At 40.5% G+C, this 21794-nt stretch overlaps 1 protein-coding gene and 1 pseudogene across 4 annotated transcripts in view; one reads left to right on the forward strand and one right to left on the reverse strand.

Annotated features, from left to right (window-relative positions):
• The window catches only part of FARP1 (FERM, ARH/RhoGEF and pleckstrin domain protein 1), a 277332-nt gene that overhangs the window by 14510 nt on the left and 241028 nt on the right, over positions 1 to 21794 (forward strand). The gene's annotated exons all lie outside the window — the stretch shown is intronic.
• Positions 2215 to 3986, reverse strand: LOC132226771 (large ribosomal subunit protein eL43-like; annotated as a pseudogene).

Consider the following 21794-nt stretch of genomic DNA (forward strand, 5'->3'; position numbering starts at 1 on the left):
ATAGAAACATCAATGATGAGAGAGAATCATTGATCGGCTGCCTCATGCACGCCCCCTATGGGGGATTGAGCCAGCAACCCAGGCACGTGTCCTTGACCGGAAGCAAACCTGGGACTCTTCAATCCTGTAAGTCAGTGCTGTATCCACTGAGCCAAACTGGCTAGGGCTCTGGGATATTTCTTGAGGGAAAAAACCATTTTTTAAAAAAATCTCTCTGTAATTCTCTTATTTGATTATTTGACCTTGTAGAAGATGTCCTACTTATCGTTTAACATTTCTGTGTATTTATTTTTTGCCCAACTTTTTACGAAATTTCCTCAAATTAGCCAACTAACTATAGAAACACAAATTTCAGTTATCTATATGTTAATTCCTAAGAGCTCTTGCCCTTTTTTCATAGCATCTCTCCCTATATTTTGAGACATGGTATTCTCTCTGGGGATATTAATTCTAGATTAAAGGAATTTCCCCCCCTCTGCTTCCTGTAACGTCTGCCTGCTTTCAGAATGCTTTCCCCCTCTGTGTTTTGGCCCCAACTTTCATTTTGTAGATTTTCCTTACATGTTTGCTTATTCTTGGCTGTTTATTAAGAGCAAATATTAAGAGTAAGGAACAAAAAAATCAGATATGTGGACAGGGCTTGTCAACTGTTAATTTTTCTTTAAAGTGATGAAGCAGCAACTGGTCTTTTTGTTGGAAGAAACCCTCCAATGTCAATATGTGTGCATTCAGATTCTCCGGAGAATAATTCCACCAGCCTTGCCTGGGATAAGCTGAGTATTCTGGAAGCAGGTTGGAGGAAGGGGACTTGGGTCCCATGGGGAGCAAGTATACTCTTCCTTACCTCCCACCACCTCTTGCAGCATTTTCAGACCTGAATCATATCACTCTTTTTCCTTGTGCCTGGTGTTATGTGAGTTTCTGATCTCCCTGGCTTAACTTCTTTGCTTTTTTGTTTGTTTGTTTTAAGAGTGATTAGATGCAGGGGATTCTGGAAAGGGAGAAACAAAAGTGACTCCAAAGTTTTGGCTTGAGTGTCTGGGAAGGTGAGAAAGTCATTTATTAATCTGTGTAGGAAGATAGCGGGATTGGTTTTGAGAACAAGAGATGAGTTGAACCGAGGATACTTCTTGAAGGAGTTGAGATGTGAAAAAGCACTCCATAAACAACAACAGGAAATGGTATAAAAAGACATGAAGGCAGAAAGAAGGCCATCGATAAATGTTTCTGCTTGCAGAGGAGCAAAAAGAGAGGAGGAATCTATTGGAATGGGGAAAAGTTGAGGACAATCTCAAAGGAAAGACACATATATTTGGATTCAACCTGTTGTGCCTGAAGACCACCGCTTAAAGGTTAGGTTAAAGATTATATCAGTGTCTTTGCTCAGGATGGAGCATGTGGGCAGACAGGAGGGAGCAAGGCACCTTTATCTCAGTTGACACCCTGAAGAGATCCAATTGTGACAAAAAATAAGTAGAATAAAATACTACTCTTGGATATTCAGTCCTATCCTTCAGCTTCTTTGGATAATAAATCTCTTCATTGGCAATTGGGGCAGATGGGGAGGAGAGCTGGGTCCCAAGGTCCATCCCTTTGTATCTGATTTGCATCCTCTTTTCCACTCCACCCCTCACCCTTCCCTTCAGCAGGAGCCTCCCAGAGAGAAGGGTGGGAAATGCCCTATTTGGTGGAACCCCTCTGAACATCCTTTAGGATATAAACCATCACTTCCTGCTCTCTGCTTCCCATCATCCAAGTAGTCAGTTAAATGTCTTGTCTGCTCTTGTCTCTGCTGCTATATATTGTTTTGTTCCTTTAAAAAGTTAGGTGTCCTGCCACTTTGGTAGGATTTTTGGAGGGAGAAGTGATGCAGGCATGTGACTTTATCTGCCATGTTCAACTGCAAGTTCACTTTTTTTGCCAAGGTCCAGTAGAAGATGATAAAAAAAATTACTGTAGAAGCAGTAATAGTGCTAGACCTAAATTGTTAAAAAATTATTGAAAATTTTCATTTTCTAAGGGTGCAGATTCAGTCCAGTATTTATGGATTAGTCGAAGAGAGTACATATGATTTGTTATATGATAGGTTTGCTGTTAAACATACCTGTACCTCTGCATGTATCTGCACGCTCACTCATTCACATTTTTCCATCTTCTTTCTCACTGTCGCTCAGAAATTAAATACGGTTTGTTCTTTTTTTAAAAAAAAAAAAAATAAATTAACCCATTTATTATAGGCTCGCAATGTTTCAAACTGTGGAGCTGCTACTGGCCTTTCAATTCCTTCAGTCTTCTGATGGCTGACTTTACTGTGATGGCAGAAGTGGTGCTGTAGGTGCAGGCGCCACCAGCGACTGTTTTCATGCAGGAACCACAGTACTAGATCCCCACGGCTCGCCTCTTCATCTTGGTGTTGCCACAGAAGGAGCAGGTGTACTTGGCGTGCTGGCTGATTTCAATTTTCTTCACCATTTTACTGAGGGAGGTGCCATAACGGGTCCCATATTTACCGACGATTCCAACCTTCTTGGTGCGTTTAGACCTTTGTGCCGCGAACCTAGGTTGGACGCCGAGAGCTGTTTTTCTTTTTTTGTTTTTTTTTTTAAATAAATCTCTTGACCACAGATTTTTCACTCTCTCTGTGGATGCTTCGGTTCAGCAGTTCTCTGCTGGGTGGAACAAAGGGAAGATGTCTCTGACAACTTGGAACTTGGAGACCCTGCTGTGCTTCCTCTGCTCCGTGCTGTTCTGTGGGGTGGGGTGGGAACAAGTCTGAGAATCCTAGTTCTGATTAGCCATGAATGAGGCGGTTCTGAGGAGGAATCCAGCAGACACCAGGCTATAGGTTTAATTTTGGCTGCTTAGGGAGTGCTTGGTGGCCACAGGGGGGGAAGTGATGGGAAGGAGAGGGAAACGGGCGAATAAGCAAGGCTCTGAAAATAGGGTGCCATGGGGGTTGGTGCAGGAGATGGGACTGGTCTCAGGCTGCTTTACCAGTGTCACTCAGTGCTTCTGTGACCCCCTCGGAATTTCCCCATGACCTCACCTCCCCAGGGATTGTAGCCAAAAGAATGAGAGCCCAGGGCTGCCTCTAGCAACGCATCCTTCATATACCCACAGTACTAAGAGCTTTTTAAAGTTCAGCATAAAGGAACAGAGAAAAACTACCTATAACCTGCCTGGTTTTTTAAAGACCTTGGGCTAGTGTGATAGTTTCCATGTTTACTTTTTTGGAAGTGGAGGAACTGGAGAGAGAAGGAAGTGAGCTAATAATCAGCTTTTCAACACAGTGCTGACTTTGGCATTTTTTTTGGTACAGTACTTTGCCAGGCCCTTGACGTTCATTTAAAGAAAAAAACACGTTTCTTCTTGAACATCTGTGTAAAATCAGATAGGGTGGAGGGTTTAGAGCCCAGTGAGAATATGGGATAAGTTAGCACATTTCTGAAAGCCAGAGTGAGGGACCCCAGATTCACTCTATTGTATTTATTATTACAACGGCATCACTGACAGCCACCCAATAGTGAAGGCAGGCCGACAGATTGTGCGAAAAAGATGCATTCGCAGTGCTGCATAATCACACCGTGAAAATGTGCAGTAGATTAGTGGGGAAATCTGCATTCTGGTTGCTTCATAAGTAAAAGCAGTGAAGGATGCCTGCCATTCTGACGTTTTAGCTCTAACGTTGGATATGCATGTTAAAAAAAAAAAAGCAAAACCCAATTCACTCAATCAGCTCTTTCAACTTCAGCATCATTGCATTGCATTTTAGTCTCCTGCCTTGCGCTACGCCGGGAAATCTCAGGTCTAAATAGGTCATTTGTTCTTGCTTTCTGCCCTTGCAAAGCAGGAGAGGCATTTTATGGGCAGTTGGCATAAGTGTAAATAGTCAATGGCAAATTGTTCCATGGTTTGCTTAAATTTCAGGTGGTACTTATGAAAATTCCTTAGAGGAGGAGTTTTCTGTACTTCAGGATATCAATCATCCTGGGTAAAATTTCTTTACGTTTTGATTTTCATGTACTCTAGGTTTTGTCTCTCAGCTTGGAGTCTTTGGATTCTTAAGGGGTTTGCAACCTGGGAATGCAGGCCTGTGAGGTCCTTTCAGGATTTCTAAAAGCCTATTCAAGAGTCCCTCCGTCACGGATTGCTGCAAGTGGTCATGGGAGGAGGCGGGGCATCAATAAGTCCCTGCAAATCAAGGAAAACTTTCAAGTGTTTGGCTTGGCCAGATTTTTGTCACCTGGGTGTGATAACAGGCACTCTCATGCTGATCAGAGGATTTATTGATCAGTCACTGCCTGTGCCTTCAATGAACAAAAGGAAAGTAGAGTTAGTTGTTTCATTTTTTTAAAAAATATGTTTTTAATTGATTTCAGAGAAGAAGGGAGAGATAGAAACATCAATGATAAGAGAGAATCATTGATTGGCTGCCTCTTGCACGCCCCCTACTGGGGATTGAGCCCCAAACCAGGGCATGTGCCCTGACGGGAAATCGAACCATGTCGGGGGACTCAAACCATATGTCCTGGTTCATAGGTCGATGCTCAACCACTGAGCCACATCGTTTGGGCTAGTTGTTTAGTGTTCACTGCAGCCTGGCAGATGGGCTCTTTGACCAAGGATGGCGGTGGGGGTGTGATGTGGTGAGAGACTAGTGAAATGGACCCCGATTCAGAGGGAATAAAGTGTTGGCGACCACAGTCCCCAGGATGCATTGTTCACTTTCCCCCAGTTTGCGGTGACAAAGACTACACTCAAAGGAGAGTGTTCCCATCCCTATTTGCAATTATTTAAGCAGAAGCCAGGATCTGCCACAGTTGTGATCTTGGTGTGGTGATGGGAAGGACTCAGCTGGGAGTGGGTGTATGGATTCCACCAGAGCCCTGGCTTTCTTCTTTCCAACTCCAGAATGTGTCTCACTAGTAAAAATACACAGTGAAAACTGGCAGGAAATTGACCAAAATGTTAACTTGTTGACCAACTGCGCACTGTTAAGCCAAGGTACCCAACGGCTGCAATGCTTTGCAGGGACTGCCCTTCTGCTTTAACTTTGCAAAGAATCAGTGAGACGTATTCTGTTATTTGAAAGTGGGACAACATATATATTGTTTTCGTGTGTATTTGGGATGTTTTCAAGGGCCGGTGTCTTGGAGCACCTGCTGGAGCTCCTGGGACGTAGCTGGGTCTCCCCTGGCCTCGGGAGCTCTGAAACACACCTGAGTGTGGTGACAGAAACTCCAGCCAGAGTTGCAAAGAAAACCCCGGGGCCGAAGCTTAGAACTTCCTATCCCTGCTTGAAAGTTTCATATTTCTCCTTTTGTGCAGATTCCAAATGCTTCTGGAAGGCCTGAGAAGCGAATAACACAACCCTTTGACGGGACTGACAGGAACGGCGGGGGGCGGGGAGCAGTGACTCATTGCATAGGAGCAGCACAGTGTTAGCTTTGGCCAAGACCGTTCTTAGAGAAAGTCTGTGAAATGACTCACTGCTCGAGACACTTGAACTCCCTGCCTGTCTCCTACCCCCCGGCCAGTTTCCCTCCTCGAATAATAAGAGCCAACACTTTCAGAGCACATACCATATATATATGTCAGACATGGTTCTAAGCACTTTACATATACAGGGTGGGGCAAAAGTAGGTTTAAAAATAATAATACATGAATAAACTCTGTGCTTCACATACTCACAACTGTGAATTTACTTTTGGCCACTCTGGTATTGTTTTCTCAAAACAACACGGAGAGGTAGGTACTATTACATTTGAGGAAACTGAGGCACAGAGAGGTCAACCAACACGTGCATAGTCACAAAGCTGGTAATTAGTAGAGCCGTGATTTGACCCCAGCCTGGTTACTGTGCCTTCAACCACCACCATGCCCCTGACTGCAACCTGGGCTGATGGGCATGGGTGGGAATGGAGAAGAGCAAAACTAGTAAAATTCATTTTTTAAGTAGTAATGATAATATTTTCTTTGTTGTTGTTAAAAAGTAATTTGTTTGGGGGGAAATGATACATTCTTTTAAAAATTTTTTAAGTTGTCTTTTAGAGAGAGAGGAAGGGAGTGGGACACAAAGAGAGAGAAACATCGATGTGAGAGGTAAACATCCATTGGTTGCCCCTTGCATGCCTCTAATGGGGATCAAGCCCACAACCCAGGCATGTGCCCTGACCTGGAATCCAACTGTGACCTCCTGGTTCATGGGTCGACACTCAACCACTGAGCCACACCGGTTGAGCAATACATTGTTATTACATAAAAAAAGAAAGAAGAAATTAAAACACTCACCACTTAGAAATACAGTTAACTCTTCAACAACACAGGGGTTAGGGATGCCAACCCCCTGCACAGTTGAAAATCCGCACAGAGCTTTTGACTCCTCAGAAATTATAATGTGAACGTTTTGTCAATTCCATCTAGAGTTTGCAAAGTCAGAAGGATGGATGGAATCTTACCATACATGTTATTTTACTTAAAGGTATAAAATAAAATTGACTTTAATTAAAGCAAAGAAAAAGAAATTGAAGTGAGATGGAAAGAATTGCTGACTTCTTCGCCAGGAGGGAGATTAGAGATATCTTTTTTTTTTTAAAAAAAAATATGTTCTATTGATTCTTTTACATAGAGGAAGGGAGAGGGACAGCGAGTTAGAAACATCGATGAGAGAGAAACATCGATTCAGCTGCCTCCTGCACGCCCCCTACTGGGGATGTGCCCACAACCCAGGTACATGCCCTTGACCAGAATCGAACCCAGGACCCTTGAGTCTGCAGGCTGAAGCTCTACCCGCTGAGCCAAACCAGCTAGGGCTAGAGATCTTTTAGAAGCTTAATTTATAAGAAAATAGAAAAAATGTTGTGGATTGGAATAATTTCTCATAAACTACTTGTTTCAAATGGAGACATACTGACTCATTTAAAAGATAAAAAATTTAGCACTGACCTTATACCATCTCTCTTCCCACCAGCTCCAAATTTTTATCAATTATGAATTTTACAATGGAAAGGATTATAGCATTTATATTCTGTTCTAATATCACAATTCCCATAGCTCTTTTACTAGTCCTTTTTTTTTTTTTAATGGATTCAGTACTTTTTACCATGGTTTTGCCATTTCTGACTTTCTAAAATTTTGATTCATTCTAGTTTGGCTGGATTTCATTGTCAGATTTAAGTCCTGTGGGTGCTGTGTTTCCTGAATTCCTAACTGCTTTGGAATGGCTGTTTCTTGCCTTTGTAGTTAAAGGACAGTTTGGCTGAATAGCAAGTCTTGGGTTACATTTTCTTACCCTGGGATTTTCAGACATTTCTCTCCATTTTTTGTTAGTGTTGGGGGTTTCTGGAGGAGAAGGCTGAGGCCAGGGTAATGCTTTTCTCTCTCACATATTACTGGCTGTTTCTATGGGATGTGCCTCTAGGATTCTTTCATTCTTTTGGAATTTGAGCTTCATCAGCCTGTCTGAGCCTGGGTTGTTTTATGTCTGTAGATTCAAGGCTTCTTTCTGATTTGCATCAGAAAGTTTTCCTCTATTAGCTCTTTTAATATTTTTTGCACATATTAAGTATTCACTTTTCAAGAACTATCACTGCTGTGTTGTATCTCCTTTGTCTTCCAAATCTAGTATCTGTTCTTGTAATCATTTATGTGTCTTTGTTTCTGTCCATTTAATTTTGAGTGATTTACTCAGGTTTGTTTGTGTGTTCAAGTGCTTAGTCTAATATTTTAGTGTTGTATTTGTATGACTTCCATTCTGTAATTTTTTCTAATCCATTTCTTTAGCCCTTTTAGTCCATTTAAAATCTCTTATATGGCCCTGACAGGTTTGGCTCAGTGGATAGAGCGTCGGCCTGTGGACTGAAGGATCCCAGGTTTGATTCCAGTCAAGGGCATGTACCTTGGTTGCAGGCACATCCCCAGTGGGGGGTGTGCAGGAGGCAGCTGATCGATGTTTCTCTCTCATCGATGTTTCTTTTTTTTTTTTTTTTTTAAATATATTTTATTGATTTTTTACAGAGAGAAAGGGAGAGAGATAGAGAGTCAGAAACATCGATGAGAGAGAAACATCGATCAGCTGCCTCCTGCACATATCCCACTGGGGTTGTGCCCGCAACCCAGGTACATGCCCTTGACCGGAATCGAACCCAGGACCTTTCAGTCCGCAGGCCGACGCTCTATCCACTGAGCCAAACCGGTTTCGGCTCATCGATGTTTCTAACTCTCTATCCCTCTCCCTTCCTCTCTGTAAAAAATCAATATATTTTTAAAAAATCTCTTATATGAATGATAATTAATTATTGGAAACTTCATGTCTAATGCCTGAGTCCCTTTTTTAGAGGGACAATTTTATCTTTAATATTTTTCAGACAATAGAGAGCTGTTTCTGTGTGAACGCGTAGTCTGTTTCATTTGTTGCTTTTCATGGCCGGCTTCTTGGGTGTGTGACCTGTGCATCCACACACTTACTGCTCTGCTGTCACAACCTTGAAATTCCTAATAATTTTTGAACAAGGAACCTACACTTTCGTTGTGTAGCCACCCTTGTTGATTATTTTCACGATGCATATTATTATCTCCCTCTTGCCTGTGTTCCTACTCCATGATTACTCATATTTGAATGAGGCTGAGCTGTATGCTAAAAAAAACTGATGTATGAGATACGTTGAGGGTCAGAAGACTGGGGTAGAGACGATTATGAAACATCTACTCCTATTTATTGCCTACACTGTCCTTTTACCAATTCCGTTACTTCTTTTACCTTGAGAATTATCTTCCTTCAGCTTTAGCAACTATTTTAATATGTTATTTTAAAGTTATATGCTATCATAAGGGTGAGGAAGATTATTTAATAACTGGGAAATTATTGACACTACTAGAGGGCCAGTGCACGAAATTCATGCATGGGTAGGATCCCTAGGGGCTGCTTGCTGCCGGGGTGCCTCCCTTCTCCTGGGCACCTGCCGCCGCTGCCACTGCCGTCGCCAGCCCTGTCCCCTGGTCGAACTCCCGGTCGAACTGGTCAAGGGGACAATTTGCATATTAGGCTTTTATTATATAGGATATTAAAATTGAAAGGCAGTTTATTAAACTGTATGTGTAGTATGATCCTCTTTTTGCTTTTTATAAATGTATGACTATGCATTAAAAAACATTGGAAGGAAAAAAAAACACCCAAAATGCCATTTCCCAATTTCTAAAATCTATTCTACTCCTGTGGTGACGCTACATAGCGGTAGCAGGCTCTGCATTCTTTAGGATATCTCAGTAATCTCTAAGAATTTGTGAAAAACTCCCCTTTCTAAAGATTGTTTCAGTTACCCTCCTTGTGGATTGAAATAAAATTCACTTTTATGTTTTGTGTTCATAGTAACGGTCACCTTGAAGCTTACGACTATTTTTTGGAAGGTACATAATTTTATTGATGAGGTACTTTGAATGGGGAAGAACCAGTTTAACAACAAGCTCTCTTGAAAAACAAAAACAACACTCTGGTCCGTTGGTTCACTGATTTCCATGGTGTAAATATTTCCACCGTTAGCCAAATGTGATGCCATTGAACACAGGAAGGGGTGTGCAGTAGCACACTGTTCTGTAATACTGTCACTGTTCAGATACAGTAGGCAAAGAGTAACCTCAAGATCATAGTAGAAATGTAGGAAAATAATTAGGAAGTAATAACATTTGAGTATTTATTACCTTTGCTTTAATTTAAGTGTGTCTTTAATATATTTTTATTGGTTTTAGAGGGGAAGGAAGAGGGAGAGAGAGCTAGATTATGAGAGAGAATCATTGATTGGCTACCTCCTGCATGCCCCGCACTGGGGATGGAGCCCGCAACCCCGGCATGTGTCCTGACCTGGAATCGAACGTGACCTCCTCGTTTATAGGTCAGTGTTCAACCACTGAGCCGTGCTGGCCGGGAATTTAAGTGTAACTTTATATAATATATTTTTAAATAATGTACTTAACAACTGGCTGGTAGAAATGTCTGAAAAGTTGCTCTCATGAGCTGATACACACTGGCTCTAGCATACCCCTGGAAAGAACTCTCCCTCTTTTTTTTTATAGGTTTGCTGACTGAAAAAATTTATTTTCACAAAGGTAGTTTCCCTCTCCTTTTTTTCTTCCTTCAGACAGAAATACATAGACATACATACCTTGAATGTCAGGCAGGCTAAATAATTTATTCAATTTTGTAGGTAATGGAGAGCTATGAGAGGCAGTTCAGTAGGAGAGACCACAATTATAGTTGAGTTGAAAACATTTTAATCTTGGCAGATGTATGGATTACCATGTGGAGGTGGAGTCTATATTTGCAAAAGCCCTTTGGCTGTTGAGATAATCTAGTGGGGAGGTCTGATGACGAAATGGAAAGTTAGTTCTCTTATTCCCATTTTCCTCTTATTGATGTCCATGACCAGAATTTTAATTTTTGTCTATCACCTTTTTTACCTTTATATTATTCTATTTCATGACATATATATGGTGAACATTGTCTAGGGAGTCATTCAAATCATTAAGACTTAGTTGTGGCTTAAGAAAAATAAAACAAAAATCCTGAGAAGAAAATTGTTCACATGTGTTATCTCCAAGCTCTATCGTTTCTTCCAATGGGCGCAGTGTGTGTTCTGCTGAACGTGAGTTGGCAGTATTACCAACTTGAACATGGCAGTTGGTCATGCTCTGGGTGTATTGCTTCTCCTAGTGTGGCTGTCCTATCTTTCATATTTTGGCAGTACCCATGTGTAACCATTAGGGCAGGGACTCTTTTAAAAAAATATTTTTTATTGATTTCAGAGAAGAAGGGCGAGGGGGAGAGAGATAGAAACATCAATGATGAGGGAGAATCATTGATTGGCTGCCTCCTGCACACCCTATACGATCGAGCCCGAAACACAGGCATGTGCCATGACCGGGAATCGAACCTTGACCTCCCGGTTAATAGGTCAACGCTCAACCACTGAGCCTTGCTGCCCGGACTAGGAACTCTTATTTTGTTCACAGTGCTAGCCTGAACATCTAGAACAGCTCCTGTAAGAAAGAAGCCCCAATAAATATTTGTTGAATGAATGAAGTTTCAAGTACAAAGGTGAGGTTGGAAATATCTTAAGGGTTCATGCCTTGACTGCTTCCTGAACTGCCCAAGTTTGCTTGGTCTGATGTGGACCTCTCTGTGGCTGTGAGGACAGTGAGCGCCGATCTGGCCACAGTTACTGCACTTTGAAGGACCCACCCCTTCCTAGGGCTGAGTCCCTGAGTGGTTGACAGGAGTCTTAAACAGGAGCACTTGTTCTGGGTATGCAAGATACACATATGGGGTCAGACTGACCCTTTAATTGACATTGACCTTATATGTGGTGGGGAAAAGTATGGGCCTCTTGCACCAGGATGTTTCCAGGGTTGAAACTCCAGGTTGGCTGCAAACTGATATGACGCACAGAGGTTACCAGCACCATCGTGTGGTGTCAGACTTGCGTTGGCTTCACAGCATCCCTGTGTGTGGGGCGGTAGACAGAATACTTTCTCTTCACCTCTTGTGTGTTCCAGGTCACTTGCCATTATGTTTTCAGAGCTTGGACCAAGGCTGGGGAGCCCGCTGGGTGCTGGCTGATGGAGATGTGCTTGCTAACGAGGAGTTAAGAGCTGAGCAGGAGGCATGACCCCTGTCCTCTGAGGAGTTTGAAGTAGAATGGGCAGCTGAGGCAGGCCTCTTAAGGTTGTGATGGGCAGATATGAGTTCTTTGTGTGTTTTTTTAATCATGCAACAATACAAGAATAGCATTTAAATTATACTTAAGGCCTTTTTAATATTTTCCTAAGTAAATGTTTATTGTTGGCCTGGGTTACGGTCGGCTGCTTTAGACTAAGTTCACAGAGGATGCCTATTTGTTTATTTATTTATTTAGCCACTCTTTGGTCATTGTTACAGGTAGGTAGTGTTGGAACCCGTGAGAATAAGTGAAGATTCTGCTAAGACACCTAGTATTATAATGAGCAGTACAGACAAGAATTTGGATAAATGATAAACTAGTGAGGCAGATTATATAAATCATTGGAATAGAAATTCCCAAACCAAATATATTAAAATTAAATCTGTATTCGATACACAGATTGTGTACTTAATATTACCATGCACATTACAAAAACTTCTCAAGTTTGGGCATAGTTGAATTTTGAATGTAAAAACTAGTTTGAGGCCTATAAAATGAATATATTTTAAATCTTTATTTTCAGTTCCCCAGAAAACATTTCAAATGTAGTAGTGTATTATCAGAAATTTAGGAACAAGAGCAGAAATTTGTGATTTCAGTTAACAGAAGCCTTGGGGGTGGTTCTTATTGAAAAGCTTAATTATTTTTTTCTTCTCATTTAAGTTTCTCATCTTCATATAGTGCAGTATTTCCTTCACTAGAAATGTCCATGTTTAGTGACTAAGATTTGCCCTCTCTGTCTTCTGCCTGTTACCATGTGTCATTCCCTCTTGCTCCCGTCCCTTTGGTTTTTTTGACCCTGTCTACAATAGCCTTTACATTAGCTTTTCTCTTTCTGAGCTGACCTGCAAAAGAAGTATTGCTTAGCAATGCCTAGATGTCTGCAGTGGTAGTGGGATTAGAGTAATCGCCACTCCTCTGTTATTGTCTTTTCAAGCTATTTTACAACCATCTCCTTTCTGTAAGGTTATTTTGCATTGATCTATGAACAAGATAAATTCTCATCGTAATAAACAGTAAAACTGAAAAATTCCCTGTTTCTCAGGCTATTCTTTTAAGAGATACTTTCATTATAAAGCAATATTCAAAGAAGAGTGTACCCTGCCCTTTGTGGAGCAAACATAGGAGTCTTTGGAACAGGTGAAGGGAGTATTGGGGACTTGGACCACAGAATGTACTTTTTAGTAGAACCGAAACTGTAAGTAGTAGTAATAGTTAGACCTTGTTCATACTTTAAGTTTCCTTATGCTGAAATGGGCGTCCGAAGGCTGGCTTGAGAACCTGTCCCTCATAGCAGTGGAAAATGCATTTTTGGTGCCAAATATTCATTAATATGGGAGTAAATTATTTGGAATATAACCTGCTTATAATCTATAGACCACCACAATGGACTTTATCCCATTTTCATCAAAACAGTAAGGTAACATCGTTTTACTTTTTATTCTACTTACAAAAATAATAATCTCTAAAAATTTCTTTTGCCATTTTAAGAAAAATCATTGAATATAAGTAGGCATTTTAAGTTGATGAGAAAGCCAGAGAAATTTGCCCATATAAGTAACTAATAAGAAAGTACCCTGTCCTTCTAATTTTTAATGGATATTTTTTCAAGAAAAGTAGATGTTTTGAGCTCTCTGTTTCTCCATTTCTTGACCTAAGCAACGAAGTTGCAGGTAGATGGATAGATAGAAAGATGGATGATAGATAACTCAGCAGTCTTTTGCAGGAAGATGCCATGCTGCTAATTCTTGTCTTGTGATAATTATGGTTACCAAGTCACCAGCAAATCAGGTTCTTCTTACATTTGTTTATTTCCCCTCATAGAAGACGTGTGCTCAAGTAGAAACAGGCAGCATGACTTTTTTTTTTTCCTTTTCTTAATCCTCACCCAAGGATATTTTTCCGTTGATTTTTAGAGAGAGTGGAAGGGTGGGGGAGAGACAGACAGAGAAACATCAATGTGAGAGAGACACATCGAGCCCCGGCCATGGCTGGGGATTGAGCCTGCAACCGAGGTATGTGCCCTTGACCAAAATCGAACCCAGGACCCTCCAGTCCTTGGGCCAATGCTCTATTCACTGAGCCAAACCGGCTAGGGTATGACTTCTTTATTTAGAGTGATCTGTCAGAATGGTGGTATACACTATAAAGCAGCGGTTCTCAACCTGTGGGTTGCGACCCCTTTGGCAGTCAAATGACTCTTTCACAGGGGTCGCCTAAGACCATCCTGCATATCAGATATTTACATTACGATTCATAACAGTAGCAACATTACAGTTATGAAGTAGCAACGAAAATAATTTTATGGTTGGGTCACAACGTGAGGAACTGTATTTAAAGGGCCAGAAGGTTGAGAACCACTGCTATAAAGAGCTATAATGTGGGAAGTTTGGTACATTCTTACTAAATTTCTTCCTGGCCTTTCTCTGTTAGTGCGTTGTCATCCATGAAAATGATTTGCATGCCATTAATATTTTCATTGACTCAATTAATGAAAGATACTTGGTAGGTTACAAGGATGAGGCCTTTTTCTGGGACTCATGTTTAGGGAGATGTTCTTTAATTATTCAAAACTTTTGGGGCACATTGTTCAGTAGCCACCCACTTAACTGTACTGTCACCCAGCCCTTATTCCCAACTATTGCACCTTTTCCAGATACCTTGCTGAAATCTAGCCATGTTACAGCTCTAAGAATCTCCTGATCTCCTAGAGTAGAAATCTGTCAAAGGCAGAGAGGTGACTGTGGCCTGATTTGTTCATAATGGACCCAACCTAACTCCTAATGATCATTGTTTCCTTTCCCAAGTCCTCTTATTTATAATGACCCATTTTGACAATTGTTCCTTAGCTGTGCATTTTAAATTTTGGAACTACATAAAATTAATATATTCTTTAGTTTCACTGCCTGCTTATTTTCCAGATGGATTTTCTATTGCTCCGCCATGCTCTGTAAAGATTCTCTATGGATTTTTATGTTGCAGAAAATTTATATATTCATTTAAAAAAGACAGTCATAGTTATCATATTGGTTCCGTCTGGACACTAACAGGGTTTTCTCTCCATTTACCTATCTCTTTTTTAAATTGCTAATCAGCTATAATTGATTATCAGGATTGACCAAGGTAATTATGAATCAAAATTAAAAAGTTTAATAGAAATAAAATAATGTAGGAGTGGTAGTAATTGTTTATAATGGTCATAATAAATATGGAACTGTCATGACTTTGGCCTTTGACACTTTTTTTTGTAAACTGCAATGCATGATATACATAATACACATAGCCTTTCTGTGTGATTCATTGAGTTAAAGCAGAAGTGGATATTGGAAGTAAAGAATGTCTGAGTGATGGGTCTGAGAGGAGGGATTATACTCTCTGCTCCTTGTTGAGGGTCAGAATTCCAGGTACGGGGCCACCAGAATGATATATAAATTTAGGTTCACTTTTCTGTTTTAAAATAGTGACAACTCTAAGACATTAAATTGATGTTAGGTTTCTTAGCACGGTGGAGTTGGAGCTTACGTTTGTGGTTTCTTTGATCCAACCCCTGGGTCCAGTGTTATGGCAGCCTCTGTAGATGGGCAGCCGTATGTCCCCTGACTTGACCTAGGTTTCTCCGACCCCTGAAGGCCCAGCTCTCTCGCCTGGCAGTGGCGAGGACCTTTCTGGAACCCTGTCATTCTGCTCTGGAGGATGACTGGGCAGCTCTTCTGGATATTCCTCTCAGGCATGCATGTCTGCCTTTCCTTGTTGACCAAGAAAGGTTCTCCACCATTTGTCCTGCAGAGAGTCAGGCTCTCCTTACTGGTTTCAGCTGGGTATCCATTCACCGTGACTTTTGGACCTTCTCAAAAGACGAAAATGAAAAATCATTTATACTCTCACTTCCCAGAGAAAACTTATTTTGATGCATCTACTACTACCAGTTGCTATTCAGTGTTCAGATAAATGAGTATTAATAAAGAATATAGATTCAATTTCTTAACACCTTTTGATATCTAGTGGTTAATTATGTGATTGATTGTCCAATTATAATGAATTAAGTGGATAGTTTTCTATGGGTTATTCCATCTCCGAGTTCCTAGTTTAACTCTTACTTGATTATAGTAGATATTATTTTTGCAGGTTTTTTGTTACTGAGGTAGGATTTTTTTAAGAATTTTTGAGTATAGTTTCCTTTTAAAATGTTCTTGTTTTGCTTGGGCTCAAGTAAAATGAGTTTGGGAATATAATATTCTTTTTAAAGAAAATATTGTTTATCTGTTGAAGTTTGCAAAATTTTCCCAGGCTATTTATGTATTTATATGGATTTGAGGGATAGGAAAATTCCATAATTATATTCTGATTTTTTTCCCTTTTTATGCTCTTTTTATGTTTTCTGTAACACGTGATATACTTTTTTGTTGTTTAATTTTTACTTTTTCTTTGTTTTTGTATCCTCTTGTCAATTTAAAAATTCTTTAGATAACTCTCTTCATTCTTCTTTGCTAATATTGCTGTAAAGGACAGTATATTTTCCTTTCAATGGGACTTTGGTAGAACACCATATATTTATATTTACATTTCAATGTTAAAATATTCTTAGTGACTTAAAACAATTTTCTCCTCAACCAATGAGTTAACATAATACAGGGTATCTGAGCTTGCAAATGATGGTTGGGTTTTGCTTTGTTCTTTATGTCTAATTTTATGTATTATGATCTGACAATGTATACCATATACATAGAACTTCTGTTATTAGTAAATTTTTGAATTCTAGCAAAATTGGTATGATCATGTATTTGAAAGTAAAATATAAGAAAAAATATGTTCCTTATTTTCCAGTTCTTGCTATCCAGAGACTGCTGTTTCTGCTCTTATATATTCTTCTGGGTAGGTTGGTATTTCCTTCATGAATGGCTTGTGTGAGTGGATACTAGCATGTTGGTGCCTTCTAGATTTTGGCTGCTCACCTATGTGAGCCTCGGACACTCCCTCTGGGAAGCAGAGCTAGTGGCACCATTTTTAGGCTGTGGGGAGGATGAGGGAGACCTCACCAGTGAAGGGTCAGACCAGGGCCAGGCCTTTAACCAAGAGCTATTTCAGGGTTCCATTTTCCCTTCTTGGAGTTCTGGTTTTTAACAGATTCTCCGAGTAAAACGTTGTTCCTAGGTTACCTACTCCATGTGGTTGTTGTGTAGAATTTTGGACAGTAAATGAAATAAAGCAAACAAGTGCTGAATGAATGGCACCTGTTATTAGGTGGAAACACTGTGAGAAGATGAAATGATTTGAAGTAGAAGTCCTGTGCTTTGATGTCTCATTTCACAGGTTGACTTGTCCTTTGAGTGGGAGAATGATCTGGAACTTACTCCTCAGCCCCGCTTCACTGTCAGCTTCTCTCTTTCATGGCCTGTGGCTGTGGATCAGATCTGTATCTGGATTTGTGTTTGTCTGTTTAAACTTAAGCAAGCAGTGTATTCCATGGGAACAGAGTGTTTGCTTTGGGAGAGGAAGCGTTATCTTCATTTCCCCCTTGGGCTCTATTAGACTCTGCCTGGTAGTGTCTACTGTGTGTGACTCAGTCTCCCATGAAGCTCTGCAGCTTTAACTACATCTAAGAGTGATGCTTTTGCCTGTGTGTTGGGTATCTTTAGTTCTAAGAACCCAGACTTCAGTAAGGACTTCTGGAGCCTTGTCCCAGGACCTTACTGATAGTACAAGCAAGAAGGGCATGGAAAGCAAAGGGCCTTTCTCTTGGTGTTCTGTGGACGCTGTGATCCACTGATGAATAGACATTTGTGAAAAATCCTTGCTTGTAGAAGGAGAAAGAGGTTTTAAGACATTAAAAAAATTCACAATTCAGACAGTACACCATTCTCTTTATCGGTCTAGTAATATTTTGATAAGCATTTTGATTATTTGATGGATTTTTCCCTTTGGTGTCCTTATTAGCTTACATGGCTGATGATCCCAGTAGCTTGATTGGCATCTCTGTGCCAGATAAGGTGAGAGGTTGGTGGAGACCGTAATTGCATCTAAAATGACTGAATTATAAGCTTACTGAATATAAGAAAGGGTGACAATTATAGAGATTATCTAAAGGGCCAGGAGGGCCTCGGGCATGATGGCGAAGACCAGCTTGTCTGCGGTCTGGTCCCACATCTTTCACATTACCAGCTGGTGACTGTGGGAAAGTTGACTTAATCTCTTTTGCCTCAGTTTCCTTCTCTGTAAAAGGGGTCAATAATAGTATCTACCAAATGATAGTTGTGAGATTTAAATAAGCTCGTATTTATAAAGTGCTACATAACTGTTGATGAAGGTTAAATAATAATAGCATATTTTTCCACATTCTGTGAATGAGAAGTCTAAAGTCCAGGAAAGATTAAGTTAATTTTGTAATACCTTCAAAATTGCATAAAATTAGGATTAGAACCTGATAGACAATTGATAGTGTCTAAATCTTTTTTCTTCCCTTCCTTCAATTCATGGCAAAGGTGTGCAATTCACAATTGTTAATTTTTTATTGGACAACATTGTTTAATTAAATGCCTTATTAATTAACCAGGTTGACATTTAAAGCTCTCATTTTTTTCACAAGGGGTTTCACTTTTTTTATGTACTTTTCTTTCCTTGACATTTCACTGTTTAAATTAATAACCAATTCTAGGGGAAGTAATCCAGGATGCGATACCCTTTACACTCCTATTGTATTTTATTGTACCATTCGGTCTATGATAATACTGCCTAATTTATTTCTCAGATAACATTGAAACTGTGAGAAAATTTAATAGTCGATTCTTTAATGGTTTAACAGAAGTTGCCTTCCTCTTCACACCCTGAGGGGAAGCCCTGTCATTTGTGATTCATTGGATTTGGTAAGTTTTAGGAAATGCTTTCTTTTTCCTTGAAGTTGTATGAAACAGTGCCATTCCTCACTCCAGGAGAGATGTCCGGAGAATGTGAGACAGGGTTGCAGGGCATGTTTGGCATGTCTCTCTTCAGCATCATTTCCAGGGCGTTTGAAACCTGAGCAGAGAATGGTAGGCGGTGGGATAACCTTTTACTAAAACCTTACTGAATAATGAGGCTGTTGGGAATAGCCTGACTGACTTTGGAAGCAAACTTAACAATGCTTTGTGGTTTATTAAAGAAAATGCTTAATGCCTTCTACATTTTAGAAGCTCTGAAGTCCTGTCATTTTCTCATGAAGGAAAGGAGGAGAGTTATCTCCTAGGAACTGAGATAAGCTAAATTACCTGCCAAGATACGGGCTCGACAGAACTGGAGATTGACCACACAGTGTCTGCTCACGGAGCCCAAGGACTTGCCTCTTTTTTCTAATCTCAAGCTGAGCTGTTACCTCACATCATTCTACCCTCTCCCATTTCTGTAACTGAAAAGCATTGCAGAGCAGCCCCAAGTGGAAGCAACCACGATGTACTTACTTCACGAGGTGAATGGATACACAAACTGGTCCTTCCAGACGACGGAATATTATTCAGTGATAAAAAGAAATGTACTATCAAGCCATGAAAAACCATGGAGAAATCGTGAATACATGTTGCTTAGTGAAAGAAGCCAGTCCGAAAAGGCTACATACTGTGTGATTTCAACTGTATGAGTTTTTGGAAAAGGCAAAACTATAGAGACAGTGAAAAGATCAGTGGTTGTTGGGACAGGATGGGGCAGGGGAGCAGGGATGAATGATGGGGAACAGGAGATTTTTAGGGCAGTGAAATTATTCTGTCTGATATTATAATGATGGATGCTTGACATATTGCATTTGTCAAAACCCACGGAACTACAACACAAAGGGGGAACCTTAATGCAAACTATGGAATTGAGTTCATAATAATGCCACTATTGGTCCATCAGTTGTCACAAATGCAAGGTGTTAATAGGAAAACTGTGTGTGGGGATAAAGAAGGTATTTAGGAGCTCTGTGTATTTTCTTGGAAACCAAACTGCTCTAAAAACTACAGTATTAAAAAATTTTTAATGCCCAATAATATATTTGCTATCTGCATTACTAATAATCAGTCTGGCTTCTGCCTCCATTTCTCAGCTGACACTCTTCATACCAGTGATTACCTGATCAGACTGGATCTAATGAATGAACTTTCCTTAATCCTCATTCTTCCTCTTAATGCCTCCACAGTGCTCAGCTTTTGGTTCGAGCTCTGGTTCTCGATGCTCTTGCCTCCTTGGCTTTATGCTATGATTTTAGAGAAGATTGTCAGGCTCAGTCTTTCATAACCATGGGATTCATCCTTCAGGGAGAAGGCTGTCATAGATATTCTCCCAAAGTCCCTCCAACTCTGAGACTCTGTGATTACTTCACTGATCCTACTTCCTCTTCCAACTCATGAATGTTGGTATGCATTCCTGAATCTCAGGTTCCTATGCTCAGCTTATCAACACCACACTTTGAAGAAAGTACTTGAGAGGAGGTAGCAAGGTTGAGGAAATGGAGGCAATGATTTTTAGAATATCACACCCTGCAGTAACCTTCAGTCAGCCACAATGTGGACCTCCCTGCACTGCCTTGTTCTTGCATCTAAGTTCTGGGTTTGCCCATATTTCCATCTTCTTTTCCCACATCTAATTCATCATCAATTTGTAAAGATTCTTAATGTCCAAGTATTCCCAAAGTATGCCTCCTTTCCATCTACTCTCATTATCTCCACCATCCTTTCTTGCATGGTGTATGACAGATGTTTCCTAATTGACCTGTGTCTGAACCTAGCCAACACCTCACTGTCAACATTTTTCTTAAAACTGCATAGTTTCACTTTGTCTTAAAAGCCACAGTGGCTCATTCTAGTCCATCAAATGAACTTCCTACACTTGACCTGTAATTTCAGGCAGACTAAAAGCTGCCTCTCAACTGCCTTTCCCCTATTCTTTTCACTGATTTCTTGCTTCTGGTGGTCTGTATCAATCATCAGCACAACTCCTAGCACATGGCGGACATTTCATCATCATCATCATCATCATCATCATCATCATTTTAACCCTCACCAGAGGATATGTTTTTTTAAAATTGATTTTTAGAGCGAGAGGAAAGAGGGGGTGGGGAGAGAGAAATATCAATTTGAGAGAGAAATATAGATCGGTTGCTTCCCATATGTGCCCCAACCAGGCATCGAACCCACACCATATGGTGTACAGACAATGCTGCAATGCTCCAGCAGTGCTCCAGCCAGCCAGGGCTAGACACTCCCTTATTGAATGCAAAAAGGAACTCCTCCAAGAATGTGTCTTATCCATACTGTTTCACTTGCCCTTACGTGAAAAACAGCCTTTTCCCAAGGTGATTTCCCACTTCTCATTGAGGTGGCATTCTCTGTTTCTGTAGCTTTTAAAGTTCACATAATACACCTGTTGTCAGAAGTAAACAAGTTGCCTTCACCAAGTATCTGAGTGTACATCCCATAACGACAAATCACTTGGTGCCATATTACTGCTTTGGGTCCCCTATAGTGCTAAGTGTATAGTTGCTGAAGCATAGTAGATTCTCCTGAATGCTTGTTAATGCTGATCCCAGTTATTGTGACACTTGAATTATAGTATACTTTAAGCAGCCTACTATTTTCAGACTTTGCGTAAGCAAATCCAGTAATATACTACACCTATTATGGGCTAAACAAGAATTAGGTGCTTTCCACAAATATTTGGAAGGCTGATCAGTGTCAATTGAAGACAGAGAGAGAGGACTTGAGTGGATGGGAATGATGTGTGTTAAGTATAGTGAGCTTGGCTGCAGCCTAAGAAATGCAGGGGGTGAGTGCTGGGTGGAGGTGGGCAAAGGGGGGCGGGGATGGGGACATCTGTAACAGTGTCAATAATAAAAATAAATTAAAATTTAGTTATTTGTTTCTTAAAAGAAAGAAAGAATGCAGCCCGTTTACGCTGCAGGGACATTGGAACAGAGTAATTGGGAGAGGCTGCAAGCTAGTTTCTTGTCTTCAAGAAGACCACCTACCTCCTTACATTAAAAAAAATTTTTTAAATTAATTTCAGAGAGGAAGGGAGAGAGAGCTAGAGAGAGAGAGAGAGAGAGAGAGAGAGAGAGAGAGAGAGAATCATTGATCGGCT

Source organism: Myotis daubentonii, chromosome 2 (genome assembly GCF_963259705.1).
Source record: "Myotis daubentonii chromosome 2, mMyoDau2.1, whole genome shotgun sequence".
In the NCBI taxonomy this organism is placed as follows: domain Eukaryota; kingdom Metazoa; phylum Chordata; class Mammalia; order Chiroptera; family Vespertilionidae; genus Myotis; species Myotis daubentonii.